Consider the following 13,417-nt stretch of genomic DNA (forward strand, 5'->3'; position numbering starts at 1 on the left):
TATATATATATATATATATATATATATATATATATATATATATATATATATATATATATATAGTAGACCATTTTGAATGCATGTACTATTGAAGTCAACAGCGAGGTCTGCATTATTCTTTTGTACAGCGTATTTTGTGTTTTTCGCACAAGGGTGCGTTCGTCCGGTTTTAGTTGGTAGAGTAGTGTGCCAAAGTCCATTTTCTCTAGACGTCTTTCGGTCTTGATCAGACCATCTTCAGGAGAGAAGTGAGTGCAACTAGTGAGGATGCGGGCTTATATGGGCGGCGGAAGCAGGTAGTCGCGTCAAGTAGCCAGTCAGAGCGCGGATCGAGTTTCGTCTGAAGCGGCCAATGAGCAGCCGGCTACAGCTCCGTGTGGCTGTCGCTGGGATGGTAACGATGATTCTGGCTGCTGTTGTATGTTGATGGTAGGTTTTTCTGAGTAGATATGTACTGCTTCCGTCATCTTGAGTCTTCTTATGTCGTTTTCTTTAACTAGGATGGTGGTGTTGCTTTCCATGTGATGTCGCTTCAGGATGATGCCGTGTTCATTCATGTAGTGTCGTCTTATAGCGCCGTCTTGTAGGTGTGCTGTAATTCTCTTTGATAGGGTTGTAGATGTGAAGCCAATGTACCTCGAGTTTAGGTGACTGCAGTCACCAACAGTGCATGTGTGTTGGTACACGACGTTCACTTCTTGCAGGGAGTTTGTCGGAGGAAGACAGCTATTCTTCATGATGAGGCTTGCGGTTTTTCTGGTCTTGTAGTAAATGATGACTTGGAGTTTAGTGTCTGTGTTGATGGGCGAGACGTTGTTGTGGATGATCTTCTTTACGGCTTTCTCGTCTTCTTTGTATGCTGAAGACATCGTGTTCTTGTAGTAGAGAGTGATGCACGATGTTTGTTGCTCGGGCGGATTCTCGCGGATGTAGTTGTCCATGCGGCGACGTATGACTTCGTCTATTTCTTGCTGCGGATAGCCGTTGTTGCAGAGAAGCTGGGAGATTCTTTTTAATTCAGCGTGGACTGCATTCCATGAGGATGAGTGCGTGAGAGCCCTCCTGACAAAGGCATTGATGACGCTGTGTCTATATTTTTCTGGGCAGTCACTTTTTCCGTTTAGGCAGAAGCCGAGATTCGTAGATTTAACGTAGACTGACGTGGAGAAGCAGGAGCTTGAACGGTGCACCATGACGTCGAGGAAGGGGAGCTTGTTTTCTTCTTCTAATTCGTGTGTGTAGTTGAGGCAGGAGTGTTTCTTGAAATTCTCGATCAGGTGCAGTACTTCCTCTTCAGTGTTGGCGTTGATGAAGATGTCATCGATGTATCTTGCGTAGACTGTTGGTTTTATGTCCGGGTTTTCCGCGAAAACCTTTTCCTCGACGGCCCCCATGTAAAAATTGGCAAAGAGGACACCGAGAGGAGACCCCATGGCGACGCCGTCGCATTGTACATACATCTTGCCATCTGGTCCGTAAAGGCAGCTTCCTTGGTGCAGGTGCGTAGCAATGTCCGTAGAGTTTCTTCAGGGATGGTGAGTTTCTTGCCGTCTGTGTGGTAAACTTCCTTGCAGATGATTTCTATGGTATCGTCTATTGGGACGTTGGTAAAAAGTGATTCAACATCCATCGATGCCATGATGCTGGAGGGCGCGCCGTTTTAAGATGTCGAGAAACTCAACAGTTGATTTGAGGCTGAATGAAGCTGGTACGAAGGGTGTGAGGAGTTCATTAAGCCTTTTGGCTAGTTTGTACGTGACGGCTGGCGTTTGGCTGATGATTGGTCGTAGTGGGTTGCTGCGTTTGTGGATCTTGACGTTGCCATATGCGTAACCGAGCTTGTGGTCACCTTCGATAAGGGGGAGTTTCGTGTCGCAGGTGCTGTTGTTGTGCCGTATTAAACGATTGAGCTTGGTTTTATGGCTTGAGTTGGGTTTCTTGTTATGTTCTTGAATTTTGCAGGATCAGCCAGGATGGAAGACATCTTGTTCATATATTCCTCTCTATCGAGTATTACGAAAATTGAGGACTTGTCTGCTCTTCGTATGGTGATTTGATTGTTATTCTTGAGTTCCTGGGTGGCACTTTTTAATTCTGGAATCAGCAGGTGGCTTCGTGTGTGTCCTCTTGTAACTTTCGCCTCACGGGTGATCTCAGCTTGCAGGTCCGGAGATGTCTTGATTTTCTTCTCCTTTTCTAATCGTTGGATATCATCCAGTAGTATTTCGAGTTCGATACGCTTCGTGAGAGTTTTGCGTTGCCCCATGACGTGGCAGTTTAGACCAAGGTTCAGGAACTCTTTTTGTTTTTCTGTAAGCGCTGCTTTACTGAGGTTGATGAACTGAGGGATTTTCTTTGGAATGTCGATTAGTCCGCCGTACAGGGATGCAATTTTACGTCCTGTTCTGAGCTTGCCTTCCGCGAGATGGTGCTCTGCAAGCCTCTCAAGAGCTCCAACTCATTTGAAAGGAGGCCGCTGATTGGCTGGCCCCCTCTCTCTCACCTTGTGTTGAAAGGCTGCGTCACGAATGCTTCGTGGTACATGCTTTTATTTTATGCTTTATATCTCATCTTATACACATAACAGACAGTTTCTGTTGGTACTGTTACACCCAAGAGTAAATGGGGAAAAACAATTAATAAGCAACTATAAAGAAGTTTTAGCGAGTTGAAGTGAAAAACTTTTCGCGACATCTTTATAACACGGTTTACTTATCATCATATCCTTTGAATATATTTAAAGGTATGATATTATAAATGATTGCATTTCATAAAAGAATGTCCCCTGAACGGTATACAACTTCCAAATTATAGTTAAAAGATAATGTAAGCGAAATAGAGAATTATTTATGGGAAAGTATGACTCGCGAAGATGGGCACGGCGGAGTGCCGCCAGTGAAGACACCGCTGGTTCACCTTGATCCAGTTATAACTGGATTACGCTCCCACCGTGACCACTCCTCCGTGCCCTTCCTCGCGAGTCATATTTTCCCATAAATAATATTCTATTTCGCTTACATTATCTTGTAACTATAATTTGATAGTTGCATTACCTTCAGAAGACATCCCTTGATGAAATGCAATAGTTTAAAGCAGCATTCCTTATAATATATACACAGAAAATGATGATAAATAAACTGTGTTATAAAGTTATCGCAATGCAGCCTTCACTTCAACTCATCAAAACTTCTTTATTGTTGCATATTGCTATTTTTTCCTTGAGTATCGAAAGTTCCGCATTCACTGCTCAGGCTAAAGGTACCAACAGAAATTATGTCATGTGCATGAGACAAGATATAAGGAATAAAACATAAACATGTACCACGAGAGCCATCAGTACACAGCCTCTCAACACAGTGAGCGGGGAGCGTGCCAGCCAATCAGCTCTCGCCTTACCTCCATCCTCACCTCCTGGATACAGTATCGTGTCGTGCTGCCCATCGTCACTTGCCTGTCACAGCCAGTGACACCGTCTCATAAATAATTATGTAATTCGCTTACATTATCTTTTAACTATAATTTGGAAACTGCATACCGTTCAGGATACATTCTTTTATGAAATGCAATCATTTATAAGAGCATTCCTTTAAATACATCCAAAGGATATGATGATAAGTAAACCGTGTGATAAAGAAGTCGCGAAATGTTTTCCACTTCAACTCTCTAAAACTTCTTTATAGTTGCTTATTAATTGTTTTTCCCCGAGTATCAAAGCTTCTGCATTTACTGCTGAGTGTAACAGTACCAACAGAAACTGTCTGTTATGTGTATAAGATGAGATATAAAGCATAAAACAAAAGCATGTACCACAAAGCATTCGTGACGCAGCCTTTCAACACAAGGTGAGTGAGAGAGGGAGCCAGCCAATCAGCGGCCTCCTTTCAAATGAGGCTAGGTTTCACGGCTCAGACTTAGGTGAACAGACTAGTGTTGAATATCCATCATGTCTCTGCTCATAAAGGATTATTTAGAGTTTTCTAAAGTAGGTACTTTAATATCATTAAGTTTCTTAATGCACACTTATAATATTTTTTCTATCTTTTAGTAACTTGCTAATGAGAGCATTAACACCAGCTATTCTACACTTCTATTCTACTAGTCTCTTTAGCTAAACTTGATGGATCAGTGGCTGCCACATTATGCCAAAGAGCCTCTCTCTATAATGACTAACCATATGATTATTTTTCAGTTTTCAGTCTGTAAGAGTTCACTGCAGGCAAGCATACCACAAATAATTAAGAAGAGTTTATGGTCATTACTCTGTCTTAAGGCAATTAATAAAAAGTTGTTGGCACAATTGCCAAGCAACAAACACTCCTGAACTTACAACACTATCTATCCTCTGCTAGGTGAGCAAAAGCTGTAGCATGCATAGCAACAAATCCACATAGTCTCTAACTGACCAGTGGTACAAACCCAACACCAAGTTGTAAACCAAGCACACTAGCCATGTGTTGAACCTCAATAACTCGGACCCCGATAACTCGGATTTCGCAATTTTGTAGTAAGTCAGACTCTGACTGACCTAGGGACTCAAGTCAAAGTTAAACTACCTGCCTTTTTTTTTTTTCTTTCAAAAGTTTTATTCACTTTCCTGTATCTTGTTTTGTATTGACATTATCAAAAATCAAATTCCAACTAAAAATTGCACTTTAGTTGTAGTTTAAAATGATACCAAACAAAAGTTGATCAAAGTTTATACCAATTTTGTGAAAATTTCGTAAGTGTAAAAAACACTTTTCGAGATATTCCCTTCTAAAGATTTCTCATAATTTCGTCCTTGTTCTGTTATTTGTATTCATCTGATTGGCATGAAATTTTCACACATGATTATGTATATAATAGTGACTTCCTGGAGCATGATAGGATGATAAAGCATCAGATCCCCACTTCTCTAGAAAATATTTTTCACTTGTACATGAGGGTTGGAAAGGTTTTACTACTGAACTGAACACCCACTGAGTTGTTATTAGTGTGTTGAACTGAGATAATGATACAATAAAGTACAGGTAACTCAATTAACGCGTGTTTGATTTACGCGTTTTTGTTATAACGCGACCGAAAAAATATTATAACTAATTTAATTTGCATGATCGGTTTGCTTATATGCGAGTTGGCCTAACCACATTTTCAAACTGAGCACCAGACACAATTTCAAACTGCGCGCCAGAGAGTTCCGCAGCTGGCCATTAGGTGGGAGCTCTGAGGCCGGATTCAAGAAGCAGGTTGTTGTCTATGTTGGTACAGACAACCTACATAGCAACCTCCTGCTCACATACCAACCTTCATACAATAGCATCCACAAAGATTCGTTGCTGTTGGCTGGTGGAGGTTGGTAGCCCGCCTAAAAGCACTCATTGGCTGCCAGGAGCTGGATCCAAGAAACTTTAACAACGTCAGAGCAACCTCCTGCCGCGAAATGGCATCCATGAACGCTTGGAGGGACAGCAACGAGGTTGCTCTCAGGTTGCTGGTAACACCACCTCTCCAGGTGGTGTTACTGTCTTATATATGCATTTATGTTCAAAAAACAACATTTCTATTAGCTTTTTACATACCTTGCCCCCAAGAAAGGATTGTTTTGTAATGCATAAAGTGAAATCTTACATGGAATACCAAAAAATAAAGCAGAGATGAGATCACCCACAGACGAGGTGGAGACTTGTAGTGGATCATATCAGTTACCCATTGCACGCATTCCATGTGTTTCTGTTGTACCTGACACACGTTCTCACCACACTTCTAAGACAGACTATTTTAAACTCATTTTCTTTCTCTTATACTATTTCTCTCTCTCTCTCTCTCTCTCTCTCTCTCTCTCTCTCTCTCTCTCTCTCTATATATATATATATATATATATATATATATATATATATATATATATACAGTATACATTCACTCATACACACTGTACACACATGCACTTTCTTATATTTCAATACTTTCTAGTGTCGATTCACAAGTACATACATGATACAAGAACACCTTCGCATATCAATTATGTCATTCATTTCGTCAAGAAATATAAAATGTAGACGTGATTGTTTTATACACTCGACCCTCGAAACAACGGACCTCCCATCAACGGATTTCGGAAACTACGGACAAATTCTGGAGTCCGGTTTAATCTACGGACTAATATTAAAATGCGTGCGATTGTCCGTTCCCGGCAAATTATTGTCCAGTAAACTTCATTTTCTGTATTGTTTATTAATATTTATTAAACTGACCATGCTCATGTCATCTACCGTATTTTACGGCTTACAAGACACACTTTTTTTCCTAAAAAATACCCTGAAAAATATTAGTGCATCTTCCAAGATGAATGTTGTATTGTAAGGCAGCATCCAACCTCAAGTGAGCTTGGACACTTTTTTTTTTTTTTTTTATACCATGTGGGCTTTTCACGGGAATTTATGGGCTAAAGGGGATACTTATTAAGGGTACCTCCTATTTCAAAGCCCACCCGCTAGGAAACCGTTGCCCCGAGTGAGGAAGCCCAACCTACACTCAGACCGTAGACAGGATTCGAACCCGTGCGCTTGGAGACCCCTCGGATCCCAAAGCACACGGATCCACTGTACCACGGCGGCCCCCTGACTTGACAGATAGCGACCTGGATTTGTATGTTGAGTCATCACATTATGACAGGGGCAGGCAACCTTTTTAGAGTGAGTGCCAGATGAGACTCTTGGAAGGAGGTCGCGGGCCAGAGTGAAAAACGAAATCTCAGACAAATGCATGGAATACTATAGTAATAAAAGAAAACGTATGCACACACGACTACTACTACAACTACTACTACTACTAATAATAATAATCATAATAATAATAATAATAATGAAATGTAAAGTAATTCAATAGTATAATTTATTCATTTTAAAACTTAAAATTTATTAGAGTTTCTTCTCTACTTTTAGTGGGAGGTCTGCGGGCCGGATTGCATTAATAAAGCCTAGCAGGGTGGCGGGCCGGACGCTAAGCCTTCGCGGGCCGGATGTGACCCACGGGCCGGAGGTTGCCCGCCCCTGCATTATGATGTTAGCTTAAGTACCATTTAATTTACCCTTTTATATTATGTAAACTCAGTACTTAGGTGTTACAAGTATTTACAATACCATAATCCTTCCTGCAGCCTACTCAGCTTGTGGAGAAAACGGGCCGCTCCCTCGTCTCATTGCAACACACACATACATGCAACATGAACGCACACACATCATGCCAGGTGCCTTTATACCTTTATTGATAGAGCATCCAAGTGGCTTACTCATTCAAGCAAGAGTCAAAACTCCACTTGTGAATTGTATTCACATTGATAAAGCCTATGAAGCACGACTGCAAAATAAAATAAATACAAACTGCAGCACTGACATGTTCGGTTTCGGCGATCGGATAAGTGATTCCGTAATGTAAACAACAGGTCTAAAACATGCCGTCGTCCGCCACTAAAACAAGAAGAGATGGACTGTTTCACTGTGTATATGTATTTACCTATGGTGTTTTTATTTACAAAGTTTTAAATTTGTGGTGGGTGCTCCAGCAAATTTGTAATGAGTGGTGAAACAATAGTGTCTTGCAGACTCCTTGCTTCTGATGTTTTTGTATTCAGTGGTCGGATATATGGTGAATGCGTTCTTGTATGAGAATGACTTTTTTTTTCTTAGAAATTTCTTTCAAATATTATGGTGCGTCTTCCAAGATGTAGCGTCTTACAAGCCGTAAAATACGGTATTTCTGGTTATTTGTTGTACTTAATGCTTTGTAATACTGCTTGAATGATTTCTTAATGATTACATAGTATTTTACGTACATTTTATACAGTTTTTTACGTACTTTTGCAATCTACGGACAGGGTCGTGCATGCATTTGTCCATTGTTTCGAGGGTCGAGTGTATTAATAAAAGTAATCCGATCTGACCAGTATATTAGTCAATATCACCCAGCATCCACAGTGTTGACCTGGAGTGTAGCTATTACTGGTCAGGGTGGCCTTCCACCGGTACCATTATTGGGTGCTCTCTTCTGGGCCAAGATACCTGCGGCACTTCTTCACCGTATTCGCGTCTAGCTCCCTTGGCTAAGAAACTTTGCCTCCCTTCTCCTGGGGTGATTGCAAGGTTGAGGCCGAGGATTGGGAGAATTCATGTGTTAACTCACGTGGCCACTAGTCAGATTGCCAGCAGATCCCTTCAGCGTCTTTCCCACGGACGTTACTGCATCCACTGTGCCTCCGGCGCTCCGTCGCCCTCTGGCGCCTCACCCCGCCTGGCCGACCACCAGGCACTGCCAAAGGCACAAATTTTGCCGCCTATGGATTTACTCCCACTGGATTATCATCTTCCGCACACACGGCCACTTGGATTTACTCGGCTGTTCAGTGATGTGTACAGTGTTCAGTGACGCCTATGTGTTGTGTAGTGATGCCCTCAGTGCCAGTGACACACACAAACAGTGACACACACACAGTGACACACACACCAGTGACATACGCACTAGTGAAACGCACCAGTAACACACCATGTGACACACACAGTGACACATTTCAGTGACATACACGCAGTGACACAACACACAGTGCTACATTGTATTCTTACTGCTACACTGTGGATAATGTGTTCTGCAGTACTTTGTTCACCGCTCTTCAGTGCTTCTACTCAGTGCTACTCACCAAGTGACACATAAACACTTGTTACCCCAGTGCTGTCTGCTACTACACTTCCACTCAGTTACTGTGGTTCCTGTGCTCTCCATGCCAGTCCTCAGCAGCCCCTGTTGTTCTTGTGCTCTTCATGCCAAGTCTTTCCAGCTCCTGTGGTTCTAGTGCTTGTCAAGACAGTCTTCATCATGGCTTCCTCAGACAGCAACACTGCTACGGCGATCACTTTCCGAGCTCCACCTTTCTACTCTCAGGAACCGTCTCTCTTGTTCTCCCTGTTAGAGTGCAGCTTCAAGGCATCAAAAATCACCAGCAGTCTCACCAAGTTCAACCACGCTGTGACTCAACTGCCTTCCTCATGGCATGAGCATATATGAATACAGTAATCCCTCCCGTACCCGAACTAATTGGGCCACAGGGGGTAAAAGTAGGTAAAAGCGAGGTAAAAGTAAATCCCCCCTTCCTACCTCCACCAAGACTTTCACCATACACTTTCTTGCCGGTTAACCCATGTCGTAGTTTAAATCGATAAAACCACCCTTCTGAAGCCTTGCAGCCCGATGTTGCTTGCAAATCTCTCTGCAGCCATTTTAAGTTCGGTGCTACGCACCATTACACCACTAGCACGTTGCTGCTGATACCACTTTATAACATACTGGTTTAGCTCAACATTCTTCGGCTTGGCCATCGTTTTTCTATCCTTTTCCTTGCCGGTCTTTGATGCAACTGAAAAATCATCAGTGTAGGCTGCAATTTTCTCTCAAGCATTTTTCAGATCACAAAGGGAAGACTTTGGGATGCTGAAGTCTTCCTGAATGCGTGCACTCGACCACCCTTCATCACACCGACGTAATATTTCCCGCTTCGTCTCCAAAGTCAGCACTTTCCTGGGTCGTTTTGCAGGTGGAGGGGCCATATTAGTCTGAAAATGATCGTCAGTATACAGCCGACGTTCACAAGTTGAAGAATAACAAAGAAGTGACCCGGGCCAGCCGTGACCCAAGTTGAGTGAGAGGCGGGAAGCAAAAGCACGCCACCATGCTGCAAATGTGTAAATTGGCCACACCCCACAGTCGCGCGCGGGAAATTCAAACCACTCAGAGCCCATGTTTGGATTCGTGGGGCCAGTCTAGGAATGGTTCGGATATTGGCGAGGTTCGGATAATGGCGGTTCGGATATGGGAGGGATTACTGTACTTTGATATGATATTCATTATAGCAGGCAATAGAGGAGTGGAAAATATCGTGAAAGACAACATGCAAGCTAAAAAGGTCACAAGAAGAAGAAGAAGCGGCTGAGTCGCCACAAGTCTCCGCCTCGTCTGTGGGCGATCTCATCTCTGCTTTATTTTTTGGTATTCCATGTAAGATTTCACTTTATGCATTACAAAACAATACTTTCTTGGGGGCAAGGTTTGTAAAAAGCTAATAGAAATGATTTGTGAACATAAATGCATATATAAGACAGTAACACCACCTGGAGAGGTGGTGTTACTAGCAACCTGAGAACAACCTCAATACTGTCCCTCCAAGCGTTCATAGATGCCATTTCGCGGCAGGAGGTTGCTCTGAAATTGTTAAAGAATCTTGGATCCAGCTCCTGTTCTTCTCGTGCCTCATGTGCAGTCTGCCAGCACTGAGTACAAATGGAATCTCTTCAATCTGCCTGTAATTCACCAAGATGGCCCCAAAACATCCTTCATCATCTTCTGCATGTGGGATTATTTTTGATAAGTGGATTTTTGAGAAAGTGGTAAAGCTCAGAGGAAGATGGTGACTGACTGTGGTGTGAGAGGTGAAGGCAGTGACGCAGTTAGTGTTGTGTTTACGTATTCTTTATTTTGTTTTTTTCTCGTATTATATTTTGCTTTCTCTTATTATTTGTTGCTTTTCCCTTTACTTTAAATACACTTCTAGTATTTAGAATGGTAATTAATAAACATGTTAATTTAGCCAAATAAATAGAGTATTTTGTACAAATTTTTTTGGACCACATCCTGCATCCCCCCTATTATCTATTGTTTCTTATAAGAATTACACGTTTGTTTTATGCAAATTTTGATATACGTGATGCCTCTTGGAATGCATCTATCACGTAAATCGAGAGTTACCTGTATACATTACTCATCTGATCCAGCTTTATACCTCTGTCTCAATCTTTTGTAATATTGTTATTGTGAGAGTTATGAGATGTATAGTTGTACTGAAGGAGGTAGTGAGAAAAAACTGTTTGAAAAGATCATAGTAGTCTTATGATATAGAGAGATGGTAAAGAAGCATGGAAGTGAGGCATGGGTTAAGGTGAGGCTCTTGGAGGGGGAGATGACACGCCTGACAGAGGGGAGAGGGGAGGGGAGGATTCAAGGTCCAGATGTCTCCCAATGATATGTTTGTTTGTTTATTTCTTGTTGTCTTTTCTTCTTGAAGTTTCTGACTTAAAATCTTGTCAATTTATGCCTGTAAAGATGTAAAACGCTAAATGAAACACCTCCCATCTTGACTCCTGGCCACATGCTGTGTAAGGCTTGAGTCATGCTGTGACGCAACTGCACGAGACATTAAAAAATGGCTTCCTGGTGGGAAGGGTATTTAATTATCAAAAAATTAACTACACCATCTGATAATTTTGTATCTGAAGAGTTCAGAGAGATAACAGTAATCCCAAAATTTTAAATTCCAAAAATTTTTAAATTGCCCAAATTAATAAATGAATCCTGCACCTACACTAAAGGGTGTTTTGTTTTGTTTTTTGTTAGGGAGGGAGGGAGAGGAATTAACATAAGTTGGACATTTGCATTTGTTCAGACCAACATTTCTCCCTATTAGTCCGCATTAACGAATGTCAACAGTACAGTAATACCTCGAGATACGATCGCCCCAACATACAATGTTTTTATATAAGACGAGAAATTTCATATAATTTACGTCTTGAAATATGACGATATTTTTAAGATATGAATAGCCATCGGTAGGTAGCACAGTGATCACTCGGCTACCCATGTCCACCCGAACATTCAGCCTGCGTTGTGTATTGTTGTTCATCCTTTGTGCTCCTCGGCAGTGTGTATTTTTTCTAAAGTTTTGTGAACTCAAGACCCTGTGATCCTGGTCCCAAAAGTAAAAGTTTGGCGAGAAACACACAAAATAGCTTGTATTCACATACTGATTACAATTAGAAATTCAATAAATGAGTGAGTACAAATGGTGTTCTGCCCCACAAGCAACTCTTCCTCTTTGCAATGCAAAAAAACAGAAGTCTATAGATTTCATGGTTAACAAAATATCACAGGTGGAATGAGGCAGTATCATCAGTTTATGTGGCATTGCGTCCGATTGGGTTCAGCGGCTTTGGCTAGAGCAAGAGAAAACGAGCCCCTTCTATTCTCTCTCTCTCTCTCTCTCTCTCTCTCTCTCTCTCTCTCTCTCTCTCTCCTGTCACTTGTTCTGATACCACTCTCATTAAAAAGTTGTCTCCCCGTAACATGGCGAGAGACCCGAGAGTATAAAAGTAAGGCGTGCAGGAGAGGTGGCGGAATCAGACACAGTGAAATCACTGTCACTCCTACCATTCATCATTGGTGACACAGTGACGTAGAGCATATGTTTACTCCACATGTTTACTCCTGATGAGTGTTGGCAGCTCACAAGCAAAGAAAACGGGAAGAAAATAGCCAAAATATAGCCATAAAAAGCTTAAACATCTATCAACGTGCCACGAGTCTTGCATGATGAACGTCTATCGATGTGTCACAAGTTTTGCGGGTTAAGTTGTTATTTTGGGCAATACAGTTAATTTATATCATGCATACAATAAACATTGTATTTATCTTATATTGAATCTATATTTGGTTGGTAATTAAAGCATGTTAATTTTTTTTTTTTTTTTTTTTGGGTGGGGGGTAAATTCATATCACAAGAACCAATTAAGTCTATTTCCATTAATTTCTATGGGAAAAATTTATTTAATATACGATTTAAAATCATATGTCGAGGTACCACTGTATATACATTTGTTCAAAGTACTTCACCAATATGCTGAAAGCTTTTCCGTGTTGAATATAAAGCAAGCACCAGTTGTTTGCACAATGCTCACCTGAAAGTAGGAATGGAACCATGTCTTGTCTGTAGTTTGGTGGGCAGTGTTGATGTCATTATCATTGAAGGAACTCTCCACCCTCACCTTGTCACTTCTTATTTTGTGAACTTCTCAGCTCTTTAAGCTTGAAGTTCCACAATACTACAGATATTGAACAAGACTTTCCTACTTTTCCTAGTCTATCACACATCCTAAAAATTTTCTTTCAGCAACTGAAGTATCACCATTAAGAAATTTCATATTTCTAGGATGTTGCACATATTTCCACTTACAAAAGTTAAGTTCAGCAAAATGTTATTTTTGTTGCACATAAGTACAGTAAGTCCTCGTTATACGGTACATATGCATTCCTGAAAACCTTACTGCAAATCAAAATTACCGTATACCGAACCCATTATAATATGTAATGATAGGGGATGTGTTCCAGCACGTCGAAAGTCACCCCTACAAACATGAAAATACATGAAAATAGTCATTTGAAAAAAATGAAAAGTACTGTGCAAAAGAAATAAACAGAAAATGTTTTTATTTACCTTTCACTCGCCACATATTCTATCAAATGATGTGCCTCCCAAGGCTAAGGGACAGTAGGGATTTCAGCCCTTACTAATAATATCCACAAAAAAAACACGCCGTAAGGACTTCACTACTGTTCAGTGAGAAAT

General features: G+C 41.2%; 1 protein-coding gene across 11 annotated transcripts in view; it reads right to left on the minus strand.

The window, feature by feature from the left end:
• The window catches only part of LOC123515958 (endoplasmic reticulum aminopeptidase 1-like), a 197,643-nt gene that overhangs the window by 126,688 nt on the left and 57,538 nt on the right, over nt 1-13,417 (minus strand). The window lies entirely within an intron of this gene.

The sequence above is a fragment of the Portunus trituberculatus genome, chromosome 40, assembly GCF_017591435.1.
Source record: "Portunus trituberculatus isolate SZX2019 chromosome 40, ASM1759143v1, whole genome shotgun sequence".
Lineage (NCBI taxonomy): Eukaryota > Metazoa > Arthropoda > Malacostraca > Decapoda > Portunidae > Portunus > Portunus trituberculatus.